At 38.1% G+C, this 19,646-nt stretch overlaps 1 protein-coding gene across 7 annotated transcripts in view; it reads right to left on the bottom strand.

Moving 5' to 3' along the window:
* CPEB3 (cytoplasmic polyadenylation element binding protein 3) overlaps positions 1-19,646 on the bottom strand; it is a 185,741-nt gene that overhangs the window by 154,351 nt on the left and 11,744 nt on the right. The window contains exon 1 of one of the 7 annotated variants that reach the window (XM_032432504.1): positions 218-658. The exons of 2 other annotated variants lie outside the window; for them this stretch is intronic. The gene's annotated coding sequence lies outside the window, so the exon portion shown is untranslated. Of the gene's footprint in view, positions 1-217; positions 659-19,646 lie in introns of those variants that run through there. 4 more of the 7 variants (XM_032432502.1, XM_032432503.1, XM_032432499.1 and 1 more) reach the window with 4 other exon arrangements.

Raw genomic sequence — 19,646 nt, forward strand, 5'->3', positions numbered from 1 at the left:
ATTAAAATAACATTTACGAAGTTAAAATGCAATGTCTCTCGGTAACTGCTTGTATAGTTTGTTTGGGTGTGTTTCTTTTTTCCTTTTTTCTTTTTTCTTATTTACAGCAAAGTCCGAGAAATAGATACCTCCTTCCCCTCCCCCACCACACACACAATAGATCTTCCTTTACATGCAATCACCCAATCTCAAGTAACAAATTCTTAGTAGCAGTTACCTTTGAGTGTCCAGTTTTTAAGGATCGATAAAATTAAAAAGTGTACAGTATTTATTTTCTTCTTTCAGGTTGATTATGTGACCGCTCTGGCAAAAGCACTTTGACAACTGTAAGAAGAGAGGGCATGCGCACACAGGGAACTGTGGGGGCTGAAGTCCTTCACTAGGTACTCTGCCTGACTTAAGCACGTTCAGCCAAGGAAAGGAGGAAGCCTCGCAAATACTGATTCCAAGGGGAAGAGGTTGTGCCCGGATTACATTATATTTTCCTACCAATCTGAATCGCGAATTGTTGAAATGAAAAGGGAGAAAAATAAACTGGTTTGTCAACTTGATTTAGGAATCCAGGTTCAAAGAGAAACTGGATTGAAGGACTCAAAATGAATAAACCCAGCAGAGCTACCTTAAATGGTATTAGAATGGTAATGACTGGGTAGCCAGCAATAGGAACCCTACCGGAGCAAAAAGAGATTGGGTAGGGAGGGATTAGAAAAGGAGGGAGGACTACCAGGAAAAGATAAATACTTAAAATCTGATCATCCTTTAAAGAAACATTTTTAGTACTATAGAATGAAAAATACCGCAATATTAAATGTGATATTAACCATGGAGATCAGGTAAAAAATAGGTTTCAGTCACAAATTTCTGACATCTTATCCACCAAGATTTCTTTGTATTTGAGTTTTCAGTGAAGGCATAAATCACTTAAGATTCTACTTGATATGCTCTGAATCAACTCACCTCCTTATTTTACTTGTCAAAATGAAAGTTTACTTTGCATTATTCATACAATGATCAATCAAAATTCAACTCTTTTAAGCTAAAATAATATTTGGTGAAATATTAAAAAATAATTTGACATTTAATGTTTCATTGCATAGGACAGTGACTTCTTTATTCAACATAAAAAGTAAATACGGTTTCTATTTTTCAAAAAAAATTTTTTTTGTTGTGTGTTTTTCCTTTCTTAACCTCATGACCCCAAGGCTGGAATCTCACAACATATTAGCATCAACCCTTATTATCCACAGCTTCTGAGAGCAATTGTTCAACTACCAGTTTGTTCACATAGGCAGAAGATATTATTTCTTTTTTTTTTTTTAAGATTTTATTTATTTACTTGACAGAGAGACAGCATAAGCAGGGGGAGTGGCAGGCAGAGGGAGAGGGAGAAGCAGGCTCCCCACAGAGCAAGGGAAGCCGGATGAGGGACTTGATCCCAGGACCCCGGGATCACGACCCGAGCAGAAGGCAGTTGCCCAACCAATTGAGCCACCCAGGCGCCCGAAGATATTATTGTTTGTGGGATTTGGTTCAATGCCATTCACCCAAGGGGTTCAGAGTAAATGTCAGTTGATGACTATGCTGATTGAACTGGGAACCAAAAAATGTTAAGAATCATTTAAAACTGTCCTAATTCTCTATTTCCTTTCTTTGCCAATTAGAATTAAAGTATTACCAGAGACTACCAATTTGCAGTGTTAGTGGTCTTTTTTCTAGTTATTTCTAAGGAAAAAACCAAAACAATTTAAGAGAAAAAAAAAACCTATTGTGAATCAACCTATGAAACGCTCTTTTTAAAAGAACTAAATGGCCTTCTTATTCCTACTGTGAACTTATTTTATATTCCCCATTTTTTCTCTTCCTCTGCTCTCCTAAGGAAAGCTTCACTTCTGCCAATGTGCTGTACTTATCATTTGCATTCCGGAGTCTGTCAGGATCACTCAAGGTTAATCTTATTCCTGAAGATTTCCCTAACCTACCAAACTTCCATATTTTCAAATACATCAATTAGGTTAAAAAAAAAAAAAAGTTCCCTCTTAAAAAAAGTTCCCTCATAAAATCCTTACAAAGACTTGTTTTTAAAGAATAGATTTTTAAAATTATTTATAATTAGGGCACCTGGGTAGCTCAGTCGATTAAACATCTGCCTTCGGCTCAGGTCATAATCCCAGGGTCCTGGGATCAAGTCCCGTGTCGGGATCCCTGCTCGGCGGGGAGTCTGCTTCTCCCTCGCCCTCTGCTGCTGCTCCCCCTGCTCCTGCTCTCTCTCCCTCTCAAATAAATAAATATTTAAAAATAAATAAAATTATTTATAATTAATATGTCAAGATTTTATTGGTAGAAATTCTTAAGTTATTCAGGTGTGCTTGAAAGCAGTTTACTTGGGCATTTATTTATCCACCTGACCCCAAGTGCAGGTCTAATAATAATTCATACAATAGAGAAAAATAAACTTTGGCCCTGACCCATGATAAGTGGCAATCAGTAATTACCACTGCCCATACTTAATGTAATTTTATTGTATTTGAAAATGAAGTAATTTCTGCTCTTCCTTTCCTAAAATGAGCATTCAAATCTAAAAAGAAAACGACTCAGGGCACCTGGGTGGCTCAGTCAGTTAAGCGCCTGCCTTCGGCTCAGGTCATGATCCCAGGGCTCTGGGATCGAGCCCCGAGTTGGGCTCCCTGCTCAATGGGGAGTCTGCTTCTCCTTCTGTTCCTCCCCCACCTCGTGCTCTCTATCTCTCAAATAAATAAAATCTTTTTAAAAAGTAAAAAAGAACAAGAAAATGACTCAAACATAATTACCAAGGTGTAAATAAATGTCAAGCAAACAACAAATTACAGGATGACCCCCAACAAGGATAAAGACCTCTACTGAAATCCTGTTTTTTATTTAACCAGAAAGGAAGAACTTTCTAAAATTTTGTCTTCGGGTCACAGAGCTTAACCATATACCCTTTGAATAGTCATGGAAAGCTGTAAAAATAGAGACTGCAGAGTTAACTCATTGGGATATACATGGGTCAAATACATCTTTCTAGGCTTCCTTCCATTCCTTCCCTAATTATATCTCTAGCACAATGTTTATGACTCCTGGGTAATTGGTGGTTGCTCCATAGATGTTTGCTGAATGAATGAATAGATGAATGAATAAATGAATGGATAGATGAAATACAGTTTTTGATTATCTAAAACAGCCAAGTTTTGAATAAGTATAAAATTATTCTCCATTTAGAAGAGCAATTACTTTTTCTTCAGCTGCATGAATGGATATGAAAGGGAGTGGTATAAAACAGAAAGTCATTTTTGGTGGGGAGCACTATATGTAGATCATTTGATTATCATCAGGAAATAACAGACAGCACTAATTGAACAGGGAACTTTGTTCTCATATAAGACTTTACAGTCTAATAAAGACACCCCCACCCCCGAAACTGCTTAAGTTCACAATAGCACCTAGAGCTAAATCCAGTGGATGTTTTGTCAGTCTTTATCTTGCTTGATCTTGCAGCAACACTGACATAGCTGACCAACCTTTAGATATACTTTTCCCTTTGCTTCCTTCATGCTGTCCTTTCTTGTTTTGTTTTTGTTTTTGTTTTTCACATTTGGGGTTATGTGCCCTCTGACATGCTGTTGCTCTCTCTCCTTAGCTTTCAGTCTTCTTTGCTGACTTTAAATATTCCTCAGGACTCTATCCTAGGCTATTTTCTCACCTCACTCTATGTGAGTCGCTTTCCCAACTAAGGAGAGGACCAGGCCTATCATATTGATAGCTATATTCCCAACATCTATCACTGTGCCTAGTACATAAGAAGTAGGTATTCAGTAAATACTTGTTGGATTAAAGTTACCTTTATGTGCAAAGGGCCAAGAATGCCAAGGCAATCTAGATGGTAAAAAATAATAAACCTAGAGGACTTACACACTAGATATGAAGACCTATTATAAAGCTATAGTAATTAGGCTGTGGTTATTGGCACAAGGATAAGCAAATAGACACAGGGAAAAAATAAAAAGTCCATAAACAGATCCAAATATGCATGATGACCAGATTTATGAAAATAGTAACACTACAATAGTGAAAGGATTTTTTTTTCAATAAAGGATACTGAAGTCAACTGAATATCCACATGGCAAAAAAGAGACTTTCACCCTTGCCACACAATACACAAAAATCAATTCCAGATGGATTGTAGGTCTAAATATAAAAGGTAAACAATAAAGCCTTTAAAAGAACATAGGAGAATATTTTCATGACATTGGCATAGGCAACAAATTTTCAACAGGTCACAAAACCATTAACCATAAAGGAAAAATTTAATAAACTAAACAAATTAAATTAAGAACATCTGTTTACCAAAGGACAGAATTAAGAGTGAAAACTCATAGAATGGAGAGAAATATATCAGTATGTACATTTTTCAACAAAAGACTTGTAATCAGAATATATAAAGGACCCTTATAAATTAATAGTAAACATCCTAAAGAAAAAGACAAGTGACTTCAACCAAAGATATTCAAATGCTCAAAAACATATGGGAAAAAAAAGCATATGATCACCTCACTAATCATCAAAGAAATATAAAATAAAACCAAAAATGCTAAATTGGAAAAGGCAGATAATACCATATATTAGCAAAGATGTGGGAGCAACTCATTCTCAAACACTGCTGGTGGAAGAATAATATATACAACCACATTACAAAACTATTTAGCAGGATCTATTAAAGCAAACATTCAGGGGCGCTTGGGTGGTGCAATCAGTTGAGCATCCGACTCAGTTTGGGCTCAGGTCTGTCTCAGGTTGTGATCTTGGGGTGGTGGGATCAAGCCCCATGGCGTGCTCTTGCTTATACTCTCTCTCCCTCTCCCTCTGCTCCTCCCTGTTCCTGCATGTGCGGGCACACACGTACATGTGTGTGCTCTCTCTCTCAAATAAATTTTTAAAAAGCAACATTCATACACCTTATGACCCAGCAATTCTGCATCTAGATATGTACGTATCCAAAATGCAAACATGTTCACCAAAAGACATATTCAAAGCAGCATTAATCAGAAATAGCCTATACCTGGAAACAATCCAAATATCCATCCACAATCAAATGGATAAGTAAATTTGTGGTAGATTCATATAATGGAATATCATAAGGCAAAAATAACGAAGAGATTCTTACTCTATAGAACAACATAGATGAACTGCATGAATACAATGCTGAGTGAAGCCTCACAGAGCAGAGGACATATTATATGATTTGATTTATATAAAGTTCTAATAAAACTAATTTATGGGTTAGAATTCACCATAGTGGTTAGCTCTGCAGAGAAATAACGATTGGCAGGGGACTTATAAAAGGGGACTGCAGGGATGCTGGTGATATACTCTATTTCTTAAACTAGATGCTATTACACAGGTGTATTTACTTTGAAATTTCAGAAAACTGGACACTTATAATTTATGCACTTTTCTGCATTTTTATTATATTTCCATTAAATTTCTAAAACTTACATATATATTTGTAAAGACTGACTATCTTCTGTAAGATAAAGAGAAAAAATAGCACAATCTGGCCAAGTTAAAAGAGGAGCCCTAAGTCTAGGTCATGAAGCTAGAGAAATAAATGGGGGGCTCCCTACATGCCAAGCCTGTGTTATGGGCACTACATGCAAAGATGAAAAAAGCCAAACTCCCTTGACTTGAAATACCTTGCAACCTAAGGAGGTAAAAATAATTGTGGTCAACTATGGTAAATTAGATATCCCCTAGATAACCTAGAAAGCTTTTAAGATTGTTAAAGCCTAAGGCAATTTACAAATAGGAAATCCACATCCTCTGAGCCAGGATCTATTAAACAATTCTAGATCAGACTAAGTTTAAGAACACAACAAGAGAAAAAGGAGCAAAAAGGGAACAAGGTGAGTCAAATGTGGTTTGGTGGGCAATCTGGAGAGCACCGGAGTTCTTCGTGTTTCTTGCCTGTCCATTAGCTTTGAGATCATTCAGTCATTCAACAATTTTATGAAAGGCCTCCTAGCCACAAAGCAGCAGTTCTAAAATTTCACCTGCTTTTTTGACCTTCTCTCTAACTTGTAAGAGAAAACTGAGGCTATTAGACAGTAATGCCCTCATTTTCTCAGCTGCCTATCAGCAGGATTCCCACCCCTCCCACCCCCGGCTTACAAACTTATCTGTAATCCCCACCATACTTCCTTCCCTTCTATCTCAGAAGAAGCTGAGTTCCCCTACAGGTCCATAATTAATCACTCCATCTATAGTCTAGAGCTCATTCCTTCTACTTTCCTTGAGACCTAGTTCATTAGTTAATTATTCCCAGCATTCTCCTTCCCATTCCAGACAGGCAGTTTGAAAGAAACCTCTAGGTCCTAGCTCTATTTTCATTTCCAGTTGACTCCCAAACTTAACATGTGGTTTCTGCCCCTACCATCGTGCTAAAAGTGCTCTTGCTTCTGATCTTACTAAAGTCACCAATGACCAACTAACATTTCTCAATTCTTATTTTATTTGCCATTCATCCTTCATAGAACACATGGTAAGCAGAATTCTAAGATGGCCCTCCAAGATTCCAGGCTAGAAAGACAACAGGAACCTTAGTCCTGTAACTGCAATTCTGCCAACAAGACTAAGCTTGAAAGCAGATTTGACAATCTGAACAGAGAACCCAGTCATGCTGCATCACACTTCTGATCCCTAAAACTGTTAAGTCATAAATGAGTGTTGTTTTAAGCCATTAAGCTTGGGGTAATTTGTTACACAGCAGTAGCCAACTAACACAACACTATTCTATTTTCTTTGAAGGCACTGCTTTCCTGGTTCTTCTAAAGTTTCTTTGGTCTCCGGGCTACTAAACAGAGCTTCCCACAGGGCTCTCCTAATTCTACACTCTCCCTGAACAATGTTATATTCATGAACTGGGAAACTGAGTTCACTGCCATCTAGGTTTCCAGAGCAAATCTTTTTGCTAAGCTCCAAACCACTGTTTAACTAACAACTTCTCTGAGGATCCTTCTCCCACATGTGCTTCTGCCTTTATTTCTGGTCTACTTATCTTTATCCTACTTAATGGGACTACCATCCATCTAGTCACTCAAGTTAGGAATCTGGACATGGTTTTGTCTTTTCCCTTCTCTATCACTTAGGAACAAGTCCAATTGGGCACTAAAACTTAATTCAGCCTCCTAAATTTGGCCTGACATCCCCTCCTCTTCATTTGCAGCCAGTTTTACAGTTCATCTGGACTATGGCGGTAATACCCTAATGTCTCTCATCTAGTACCCTTTCAAATGTGGCCTCCACACTAAAGCCCAAGTAATCATTCAAATACAGTTTTACTATGGTATGCCCCTTCCTAAAACTTTTAAATAATTTTTTCCCTGCCAAGAGGATAAAATACAAAATTAACTCTTCTTCTACTCTTCTTCCCAGCCATACCTAACTACAACAGTCCCTGGATGGACTATGCTCTTCTACTATAATGCCTCTGCACATATTACTTCTGCCTGAAATACCTTTCTACCTCTTGATAACCTACTCTTACTCACCCAATAGAACCTAGTTCAAATGTCACCTCTTTGAAGCTTTCCCTGGCCACGTAAGCTGAATTGTCCATTCCCTCCTTTACATCCCCTGTAATACAAACACACCTCTATTAAAATATTCTTCATATTTTATTTTTTTAAGATTTTATTTATTTATTTGTCACAGAGATAGAGAGCACAAGCACAGGCAGAGGGAGAAGCAGGCTCCCCACTGAGCAAGGAGCCTAATGTGAGACTCGATCCAAGAGACTCAATCCGTAAGACTTGATCCCAAGACCCCAGGATCATGTCCTGAGCCGAAGGCAGACGCCTAACTGATTGAGCCACCCAGGTGTCCCTATATTCTTCATTCTTTGGTGTAATTATCTGTTTATACACCTACCTTTCCTAGAAAAGCTCCAGGATCAGGACTCTATTCATCTTTGTAACCCAGGCACTGGGCCTAAAACTTAGAGATAAAAGTTTGCTGGATAAAAGTTTGTTGACCAAATCAAAGAACAAGGTTTTTACCTCAAATTATAGAGACTGAGAGCACTTCTTTAATGTTAGGTGAAGAGAAATTCTTTTGCCATTAAAAGTATTTCAAAGACATTATGTTTAATGACGCTATATTTAATGTTTAATGAAGATATTCCATATCTTGGTGGAATTAATCTACTCTTTCTCCTATCACAGGACATTTAATTTGTTTTTTAATTTTGTTTTAATTTTCACTATTTTCCAAACTCAGTGTTTCTTCAAGCCATATTTCTAAAGAAAAAGTTACTTGGTTGAAAGGCATAACCTTAAGGCCTTAGATACATATTAACAAATTGTTCTTAAAAGGTTGCAGCAGGGGCGCCTGAGGGGCTCAGTTGGTTAAGCAGCTGCCCTCCGCTCAGATCATGAACCCAGGGTCCTGGGATCGTGTCCAGCATAGGGCTCCTTGCTCAGCGGGAAGTCTGCTTCTCCCTCTCCCTTTGCCCCGCCCCTACTTGGGAGCACTGCTCTCTCTCTCTCAAATAAAAAAATCTTTAAAAAATAAATAAAAGATTGCAGTTTATAGTTACTGCAGAAATTACCTTCTAATATGAAAACAATGCATGATTAGTGTATATAACAAGGAATAATAATATAGTTACTGTTCTGATAACAACCTAATGTAAAAAAGTCTCTATTCCTTTGATATGCCAAATAAAATTAAGTCTCTTTCAGCATCCTGATGTATTCAATACTTTCGTCATTCTTCATCATACCTTCATGTGATCAGGAAATACTACAGATAAGTTTGTATACTTAAAGCCTATGTTTATTAACTGGAGATTCCATTTCAAAAGACACGTCCATGTGTATATGTGTGTATTCCATTAAAAAAAACATGAACACACTTCATCTATGTTTCCTATGTTTCTAGACTTCGATTGTAATTAATTTTATTTTTTTTAAGATTTTATTTGACAGAGAGCACAAGAAGGAGGAACTGCAGCAGAGGGAGACGGGGGAGCAGGTTTCCCGCTGAGAAAGAAGCCCCATGCGGGAAATACTTCAATACCAGGACCCTGGAATGGTGACCTGAGCCAAAGAGAGACGCTTAACCGACTGAGCCACCCAGGCACCCCAGTAATTAATTTTATTTTAAAACCAAATATTCATGAAGGTACACATTTCCAGTTATAAAATAAGTCCTAGGGCTGTAATGTACAACATGGTGATGATAGTTAACAATATTGTATTGCATATGTGAAAGTTGCTAAGAGAGTAGACATTAAAAGTTTTCAAAATAAGAAAAAAAATTGTAACTATGTATGGTAATAGATAATAACTTATTGTGGTGATCATTTTGCAATATATACAAATATTGATCATGTACGCTTGAAACTAATATAATGTTCTATGTCAATTATACCTCAATTTAAAAATATCCATATATATTTTATGTATCTGTATTCATCTTGGATCTAAATAATGCAGAGTGGCCCAGATATTTTTATATAAAAAGTTTTACACATCAAAAATTTGTGAACTTGGGGCGCTTGGCTGGCTCAGTCAGGAAAGCATGTGACTCTTGATCTCAGGGTTGTAAATTCAAGCCCCATGTTGGATATAGAGATTACTTAAAAATAAAATCTTTAAAATAAAAATTTGTAAACTTACAGAGTAACTAAATTTGTACTCTTTTTTCTTAAAGATTTTTTTTTTTAATTCATTTGAGACACAGAGATAGAGAGAGAGAGAGCATGAGCCGGGGGAGATGCAGAGGGAGAGGGAGAGGGAGAGGGAGAAGCAGGCTCCCTGCTGAGCCAGGAGCCCGATGCGAGGCTCTATCCCAGGACCCTGGGATCATGACCTGAGCCGAAGGCAGACGCCCAACCATCTGAGCCACCCAGGTGCCCCTAAATTTGTACTCTTAAAAAAAAAGTGCCCTGGGGTGTCTGGGTGGCTCAGTTGGCTAAGTCTGCCTTCGGCTCAGGTCATGATCCCAGGGTCCTGGGATGGAGCCCTGTGTTGGGGCTCCCTGCTAAGCGGGGAGTTGGCTTCTCCCTCTCCTCTGCCCCTGCTCATACTCTCTCTCTCTTATTCACTCTCTCTCTCAAATAAATAAAATCTTTGAAAACAAATAAATAAACTTGCTGATTTGATACAGCATACCTCCCTTTACTAGATCTTATTCATTTTCCTACTCTCATCATGGTAACTCAGTCATAAGAACCCTCTGAAGAATGTAAAAATTGCAGAATAATTTCAGAAAATATAATTAAGCTTAAATGGGTCATTTTTCTCCCACTATACTAATTTCATTTTATATTTTAAATTTCCATTAAAAAATTATTCTAAGAGGCCACATGGTCTTTCAGAAGACTTCAGAGAAGCAAACCTTCCCCAGTTAATGTTTTAAGTTGTCTTCAAATCTCCTGACAGCTTCACCATTTCACTTTAAATGCTGTTCAAAAGCCACCCTCACTAAATTGGAGTCAACAGGCACCACTCAGGGAGCTGGCCTGAGAGGTATCATATACCAGCTTCCACAGTTTCAACTTCTATTCCCAAAGTTTTAGCTATGTATAGGAGCATTTTCCTAAGAGCTTTCCAACCACCTGCTAGACATTTCCATGCACAAGGTTCATCGTGTCACTTATCATTATCTATAGAACAAGGGTCAACCACTTACCCTAGTTTTTAGGGCTCTTCCTTTGTAATCCTAACCTATGTTCCCAAATAGTATTATTCCCACTTCTCCAAGCAAAGTGGTCGACTCAAGGTCTGAAGCTTGCCAATGTTACTCATCCCATATGGAATGCCCTCCTCATCCTTTCTACTTATCCTAATCTCACCTTTCTTCAGAGCCTCCTTCAAACACCAGTTCCTGACAATAGCCTCTATCTGTATCATGCATTTATTGCTTTGCATTTCTATTTATCTTTTCTCTAAGCTTCTTGGGAAGGCACAACAAAGTCTGGTAGAGTATTTTGCAGGGAGCTTACTAATAAGAGCTAACATTTATGGAACACATACTGTGTGCTAGATAAAATGCCAAGTGCTTTCTACATATTAGTTCATTTAATCCTTGCAAAAAACCCATGAGATAAATACCGTTAATGTCCCTAATTCCAGATGACAAAAATGGAAACTTAGAAAGGTGATTTACCTGTCCGAGTTACAAAACTAGTAAATGCCAGATCCTAGGACCTAATTTAAGCTTTGTCTAATTCTAAAGCTGTCTTTTTGTTAGTGACTCATACAAGCAGATCCTCTTGTCCTACTTGATCAATACAGCCTAGGACACAGCTTGGGCTTCAAAGGTATGAAAAGAGGGAAAATTGTGGCTCAGCAACTTTTCTTTCTCCCATTGATACAAAGCTTTTATACAATGACCTTTGCCTGAAAACCAGAGATAATCTCTAACCAAAGGATTCCAAATTCCACTCATGGGCAAGACCCAGTCCCACTCCAGGGTATTCTAAAAACAACATGTCTTCAAGAGAATGAATCATCAAAAGAACTGATTTTAGTCTTTAAGGATCTCAAGAGCAAGACTGGTCCAGGCCTGAAAGTGATGGAGAGAACCTTTCTTTGCCATAATCTGCTTTAACAGCCAGTAATTTATAGATGCTGTACAAGTTAACAATCAGAGGGATCATCACAACAAAAGGAAGGGTAACAGTCAGTATGTCTACCCAGGTAGCCCTTGGGTCCTAGTATTTGAAACCAAATGGTGTTTGTGTAATATCAGTGCCTTACATTCACAGAGGAGATTAGACTTTACCAAACTCTTTCACCTTTATTATCTCACTTGATGTTAACAGCCCTGCGCAGTGAATAGACAGCATAGGGCCCTTACATTCACTTCTGCAGATTGTGCAATGCACCAGAAGGCTAGCTTCCGAGGCTAGTGGAGAAGAAATCTAGTCCATGTTCTGCTCACCCAGCCCATAAACCTTAATGCAGAGCTGCATCTACTTGGGAAAAAAGTCACCTATTCCTAATTTTTACAAAGGGACTGTATGAACAGGTAACAGTCCCAAGGATAACCGTTGGGATCCCCACTTTAAAGTTTGTGGATGTCAATTATACTAAATAAAGCTAGAAAAATAAAAAATAAAGACGTGGAAGCCCAGGTTCAAAGATGTTTCAAGATATAGTTAAGTAGTGGATCTAAGATTAGAATTCAGGTCTTCCAACTCACTAGGTAACATACTTTTTCAACTACACTGCAAGTCTCCCATTGGCTCAGTTTAATGCAGGCTATCTCTGTCTTCTCATGTGGCAGACCAGTATCTTCAGCACTTTGCTACAAACAGCTGAACCAAAATCCAGAGCTTTTTGGTGCAGCTCTGTCCTGAGGTCATAGCTGTTCTCTTATTGAGGAAACTGAGAATCAGATATGTGTGCCAACTGTACCAAGAGGGATAGTTTAGACGGATCTCCTATCACTTTTGGAAAAACAAATTGGACCACCTGCTCTAATGTTAATGGATCATACATCATCACAGTGGCAGGGAATCAACATTATTAATATTATGGGAGGTGGTGTGTGGAAAGGACATTGGATATGAAATCCAATTATCTAAATTTAGATACCAGCATTACCACTTGTTAGCTGCCTGACCCTAGGAAATAACAAAAACAAATATTTATTAAGTACATACTATTTGCTCTGTCATGTACTTTGTTTACATGATGAATAATTGCACACAACCCTAAGAGGTTATGTACCTTCATTATCCCCATTTCAGAGATGAAAATATTGAGGCTCTGCAAGTCCAAGTAACTTACCCTAGGCTACACTGTTGGTAAGTGGAGAAGCCAGGATTTAAACCCTGCAATATGATTCTAAAACCCATCTTCTCAATTTCTCAGTCTTTGTTTCCTCTAGAATTAAATAGAGATTATAGTAACAGCTGCCCTACCTAAATCAGAATTATATTAGTGTATATGAGGGCATTTTTAATAAACTATAAAGCAATAAAGGTCAGTGTATGAAATCCAAAGCTAATACTGACAGGCAGATGTATTTATCTGGAAGGTCTACACTCAAGTACAGATTTCCTTGTCTCCTTTCCACTTAATATTGGGAGTCAAATGACCTATGTTAAGCCCATGCTTCTTGTAGCAAAAACGATCTTGCTATCCAGACATTTCTTATCCCACCTCTTTCTATATCCTGTGTTCCCTACTATGGAAGCAGAGTACAGTGGGACATATTCTTAAAGTGCCACAGGATATAGATTTTATCATTAGCTCCAAAATCAGTGGATTGAGAGAATTTCTTCATCATCTGGTGATGACAATGATGATGATGATGATGATATTCATACTAACTGACCACTTAGTCTATGTAGGCATCTAGTTAGGCATTTTATATGCCTTATCAGTTAATCCTCATAATAACTCTAAAAAGACAGAAGCTATCATTCTCATTTTTACATAAGGAAACCAGGGCTTATAAATGCTAAATAATTTGCCCAAGGTGACGTAAGTTGTGAATGAATAAGCTCAGGTCTATTTTGACTCCAAAACTCAACCTCTAAAGCCTAACTCTTATCCCTTACCTCCTGTCATACCCAGCCACAACCCAGAGGACTTAGACCAGTGCCCACATTTTCTTCTTTACAATCAGGCTTCTGCCTCCCACTGCTTCTTACTTTAGTAACCATATAGTTTCCAAACAAAAGTGAAAACATGTGGTCTAATAATCTTAAATAAACTCCAGAAAAATCTAGGACCTGTGGTTGTTTATCTTTCTCCTCCATACCTGATCACTGAGAACAAGCCCTATTCAGAGCATTCTTGGCTTTTCTTTTGAGCCCAGGCCTGGCTCATCTTAGTGTTAAACCCATCTTCACCGAAAAGCCTGAGAGTCTCTTAGAGAATGAGACCTCAATTAGTCTTATTATTCTGAAAAACTCTTCTCTCAAAAGAAAAAATGAAAAGAAGAAAGGTTTTCCTTCCTCTTTTTTTTTCTTTTTTAAATAAGAAGTTCTTGAGACATCCCTTTGAAACATCCCACTCTTCTAGAAATGGTCTCTCCCAGGCAGAGCAGAGAGGAGGAAAAGAAGTTTATCTGTTCTCTTAAGGGGAAGACATTGTTTTGCCTCTCCTTTTCATTTTTTAAAGTTTATTTATTTATTTAAGTAATCTCTACACCCAATGTGGGGCTCAAACTCAAGACGCCAAGATCAAGAGTCAGCCAGGTGCCCCTGCCTCTCCTTTATAAAGCGGCTCTTCATTGCTGTTTGCACTGTAGGTCCTCCCTACAAAAGAGAGGACAAAAAAAAAAAGCACAAACCCTAAATTTCATTTACAGAAATAATCTACAAATTCGTTCATTCAACACATTTATTGAGCACCTACTATGCAGTAGGCTCCCAGCATTCACTATTGCTCTCTTCCATCCAAATGCAAGATCAAGAACACTCAACAGTAGTAAACAAGGAAGAAAAGTTCTTCCTACATGGGGGAAGGGAGGAATGGTTGTTGGAAAAATAAAAATAAATAAGAAAATATCAGATAAATATAAGTGTTAAAAAGAACAAAAGGGTGATGTGACTGAGAGAATCTGGTAGGATATTTAGATTAGATGATCATTAAAGGTCTCAATGATACCTGAATTAAGCTTGCTCCTGAATTAAAAGGACCCATCCATGCAAAGACTGGTGGTGCAGGATGCAAAGGGAACAGCTAATGAACAGATCCTAACAGCGGAGAAATAAGCCTTTAGAGGAGAGGTTGGCACACTTTTTCTGTAAAAGAGCCACACAGTCAATATTATAGGCTTTGCAAGTCACATAAGTTCTCCTGAATATAACTGTTTTTGTTCTTGTTGTTGTAGTTGTTTTACAATCCTTTAGAAATGTAAAAATCATTCTTAGTCCTCTGGCAGTATAAAAATAGGCCTCTGGCAAAATTTGCCCCCTGCCTTAGTTTTCTGACCTGTTTTAGAGGAACATCTAATCTACTGTAGCTAGAGAGCAAGTAAACAATGAGGAAAGTGGTACAAGATGCGATCTGGAAGGTAGGGCAGGAGCCAGATCATGTAGGGCCTTTTAGGCTAAGTTAAGATTTTGGATTTTTTTCTAAGTGTGATGGGAATCCCCTGGAGAGTCTTAAGCAAAACAGTGACATGATCTGCTTTAAGCTTCAAAAAGACCTGTGGTTCTCTGTGGAGAACTGTAGTTAGGCTAAGAGTGGAAGCAGAGTTGATTGGGAGGCCAGCTACTGTATCATCCAGGCCAGAAAAGACGAGGGTGGTGGTGGTAGAGATAGCAAGTGAACTGGACACCCTCAGTGAAAAGCTATGTTTATCACTGATGAACGAAATCATGGATGGATTCTTGAAATTTTACCTTAAAATAAACAGTAGTATAAAGAGCTTAGGTTGAGCTATAAATAGTATTGAGTTTGATTCATAGGAAAATCTTGGTTACTCAAATTTTTAGTAATATTTTGACATTTTTGATTTATAGATATTTGACTTTCTGGAAGATCATCTTTTTCTCTCTCTTCCTAGTGAAATGATTCACAGTCTCTCTTCTGGTTCCTCATACTCATTATTTTCCCCTTTTCACCTAAATGTATTATAGACTTAGAATGTTCCTCTCATTTCAGAGTGCACTGCAGTCAACCAAAAGATAACCACTCTTTTAAAATCTGAGAAACTTCCAACTTCCTTTGGCAATACACCCCTCTCTCAAAATTTCCACCATGAGGAAGTTGTAAATATAAGTGGTTCTCACACTATCCAAAATCCTTTCCTTGTTCTTTCTTTCATAAAAATACTGCAGAGGGGCACCAGGGTGGCTCAGTCAGCGTCTGCCTTCAGCTCAGATTCTGAACATCCAGCCCTGGGTCTGGCTCCCTGCTCAGTGGGGAGTCTGTTTCTTCCTCTCCTTCTACCCCTGCCCCCGCTGGTGTGTGCGCTCTCCCGTGCTCTCTCTCTAGCTCAAATAAATAAATAAAATCTTAAAAAAAAAATACTGCCAAGTTTTGAAAATTCATCAAGTTGTGCATTTACTTTGGGCACTTTTATTTTATATTTCTTACGACTTTCTTTTAGAAGTTGTGTGTTGGCGTAGGATATCCAGACATACACACACACAAAGAGGTTCCAATGATCACAACCTTTGGGGGGTAGGCAGATTAGACCATGTCATATGTTGAGTTCCTTGGAGGCAGATTCTGAGACCAAGTTTTGCATGCAAATGTTTTATTGCAGATAGGACACAATTGGCAAATACATCTACAATGAAATAAAGAAGGCAGGAAGAGTCAAGAGAAATATATTGACCCCCAAAGTGGTTACAACTGAGTACTCAGCTGACCTTGTGATGAGCTCTGGAGCTGAAATGGCCCTCAGACTTGCCTCAAATGAGGCAAGGAAGCTTAATCTTTGCATCTTAAATTAGCCAGTCACTGACTGTGGGCTCCAGGGAGCATAAACTAAAGTAGGCAGTTCCCTGCATCCTAAAGCAATTCCCAGTAAAAACAAAACAAAGCTTCACATTCACACCTTCAGGAGCTAGTATTTCCATCACCTATGGGATAAGCACTTTAGCTATGAAGAGAGGATATGGATTGAAGCATCACAGTATCCAATACAGAGGGATATTCAGGTATTCTCATATAGTCCGTTTTACTGTCTAATGTTTATCATGGTGCACAGTATTTTACCATGAGTATATAGCATTTTAATGAAAATACTCTAGTAAAGTTTAGTATATCAAGGAGACATGACAATGAAACCAATATGTAATCCTGGATTGGATTATGATTTTATATATATATATATATTATGATTTTATATATATATATATATATATATATATATGATTTTATATATATATATATATATATGGCATGCTAATTAGTATTTTCACCAGAACACTAAGTTTTACTATGTAATATAGTATCTTACTATGAGCACACAGCATTTTTATTAAAAATAAACAGACTTCATATTCAAATACTTAGGAACACACTTTAAAAAATACTGCTGGAAACGTGACTCAAGTACCATTTCGATTGTGCATCTTTATGCAGCTGATGATTAAACCCGAGCCATTTTTTACTCTTCCTTCTCTTCTATCAACTCATATGGCTCCTTCTGTGATGAGACTCCTCTATCCTCTTCTGTCGCTGCCACCAATTCTGGTCCCCACCTTCATCTCCTCAAACCTAAAATGTCTCCTGTGTCCAATTTCACCCAAGTTTTTTTTTTTTTTTTAAGATTTTTTTTTTTTAAATCTGTGAGAGAGAGAGAGCACACAAGCAGGGGGAGCGGCAGATAGAGGGAGCGGCAGCCTGCCGAGCAAGGAGCCTGATGTGGGACTCGATCCCAGGACCCTGGGATCATGACCTGAGCCAAAGGCAGACGCTTAACCAACTGAGCCACCCAGGCATCCCTCACCCAAGTTGTTACAGGGATTAGAGGAATGCTCCACTGCGTGACTTGCATTAATTCCTCAAATAGTCATTGAAAGCCTGTATAAGGCTTTAGGGAAATAACTTTGGGCAAGAAGACACAATCCCTCCATCTCTTATAAACATTAATTTCCAGTGGGTGAGGCCTTAGTCAATATCATGATAAATAATTTCATAGAAGTTGTGATAAAAATGCTATGAAAAAGTACCAGATATATGAAACCATATGATGTCAAGACCTGGATTAGGAAGACAGAATGTTTTCTAAAGTAAGCAAGATGAGCCTTGAAGAACAAAAGGATAAAGTTCAAAGGAAGTATGCTCTATGCAAAGAGAATACCATGCTTCTGGCTACCTTCAGGCTCTGGAGAGGAGGTGGCACAGTGTACTCAGGAACTAAGGAAGAAAGCCAGTAGCCACATTCTGGAGCTTAGGGTTCAGTTGGGAAACTGGCAAGTAAGCAAGGGCAATATAAAGCCATTAGAAGTAGGATTTTATTTTGCTTTTTTAAAAATCCTTTCATTTTGAGATAATTTCAGAATTGCAAAATTATAAAAAGAATTTCCTTATACTTTTCAACCACATTCTCCAAATGTTAACAACTTAAATCACCACAGTAGAATCGTCAAAATCAATTGATTCAATACTTATTATCTAACTTACAGACCTTATTTTACCAACTAATGTCCCTTCTCAGAATCCAATCCAGGATTACATATTGGTTTTATTGTCATGTCTCCTTAGTTTCCTTTAATATGGGATAGTTCCTCAGTGTTTATCTTTCATGGCTTTGACACTTTTGAAAAGCACTGGCCAGTTATTAGATAGAATGTACTTCAATTATGGTTTATCTAATGTTTCCTCATGATCAAATTCAGGTTATACATTTTTGGCAATAATACCACAAAAGTGATGTTGTGTCCTTCTCAGTGCATCATTTCAGAGGGAAAATGATGTGGATTTGTCCAACTGTGATGTTAACATTGATTACTTGGTTAAGGTAGTGTCTGCCAGTTTCTCCACTGTAAAACTATTCACTTTTTACTTAAATATCTTTGAGAAGATACTTTTTTTTTTTTTTAAGATTTACTTATTTGAGGGGCGCCTGGGTGGCTCAGTTGGTTAGGCGACTGCCTTCAGCTCAGGTCATGATCCTGGAGTCCCGGGATCGAGTCCCACATCAGGCTCCCTGCTCAGCAGGGAGTCTGCTTCTCCCTCTCCTGCTCCCCCCTCTTGTGCTCTCTCTCTCTCTCACTCTCTCTCTCAAATAAATAAATAAAAATAAAATCTTTAAAAAAAAAAAAAAGATTTACTTATTTGAGAGAGAGAGGGAAAGAGTGAGTCAGGGGAGGGACAGAGGAAGAGAATCTTCAAGCATACTCCCCACTGTTCTCAGAGCCTGACGCGGGGCTCAATCTCACATCTCACAACCCCGTGAGATCACGACCCATGAGATCACGATCTGAGCTGAAATCAAGAGTCGGACATTTAACCAACTGAGCCTCCTAAGCACCCCTACTTTGGGAAGATATTTTCTATGTGAATACTGTTTCTCAGTGTACTTTCACCCAATAATTTTAGCATCCATTGCCTGCATCAGTTATTTCTGTGGTATTTGCAAATGGTGAAATCTTTTCATCAACTCTTCTACATTAGCCGCAATGCTACTCTAAGGAAGATTTTTTTCCTTCTCCCCTGATTTATTCATTTATTTTTTATCAGTAATGACTCATGGATTCATATTTTATTCCATGAGTTGTAGTTCATTACTATTATTATTTTGTTGCTCAAAATGTCCCCTGTCCCATTGGAATCCCTTCAGGTTGATTGTAGGTCTTTTTTTTGAGCACATCCCTACTTTCTGGCACTGCAGATGTTCCAGCTCATGTACTTTTCCTGCTCCAGTTTGGAATTAGCAAAGAGATAATTTCTTTAAAGAGCCTGGGTTGAGACACCACTTGGTATATTCACTGGTTCTGGGGTGTCATTGCCTTAGGCTCTCTCAGCAGATAGAGCTAAAAAGTATATTTATGCATACATCTGTGTTATCTATATCTATAAAATCATGAGTTGTATTGATACCTCCAATTCCAATCAAACGTTACAGGGTTCATTATAGCCTTAAAAGTGTCCTTTTTTTGAGAGAGAGAGAGAGAGTGCATGCATGGGCATGCCTGCCCCTGTGAAGGG

The sequence above is a fragment of the Phoca vitulina genome, unplaced genomic scaffold (assembly GCF_004348235.1).
Source record: "Phoca vitulina isolate PV1807 unplaced genomic scaffold, GSC_HSeal_1.0 scaffold48, whole genome shotgun sequence".
Classification (NCBI taxonomy): Eukaryota; Metazoa; Chordata; class Mammalia; order Carnivora; family Phocidae; genus Phoca; species Phoca vitulina.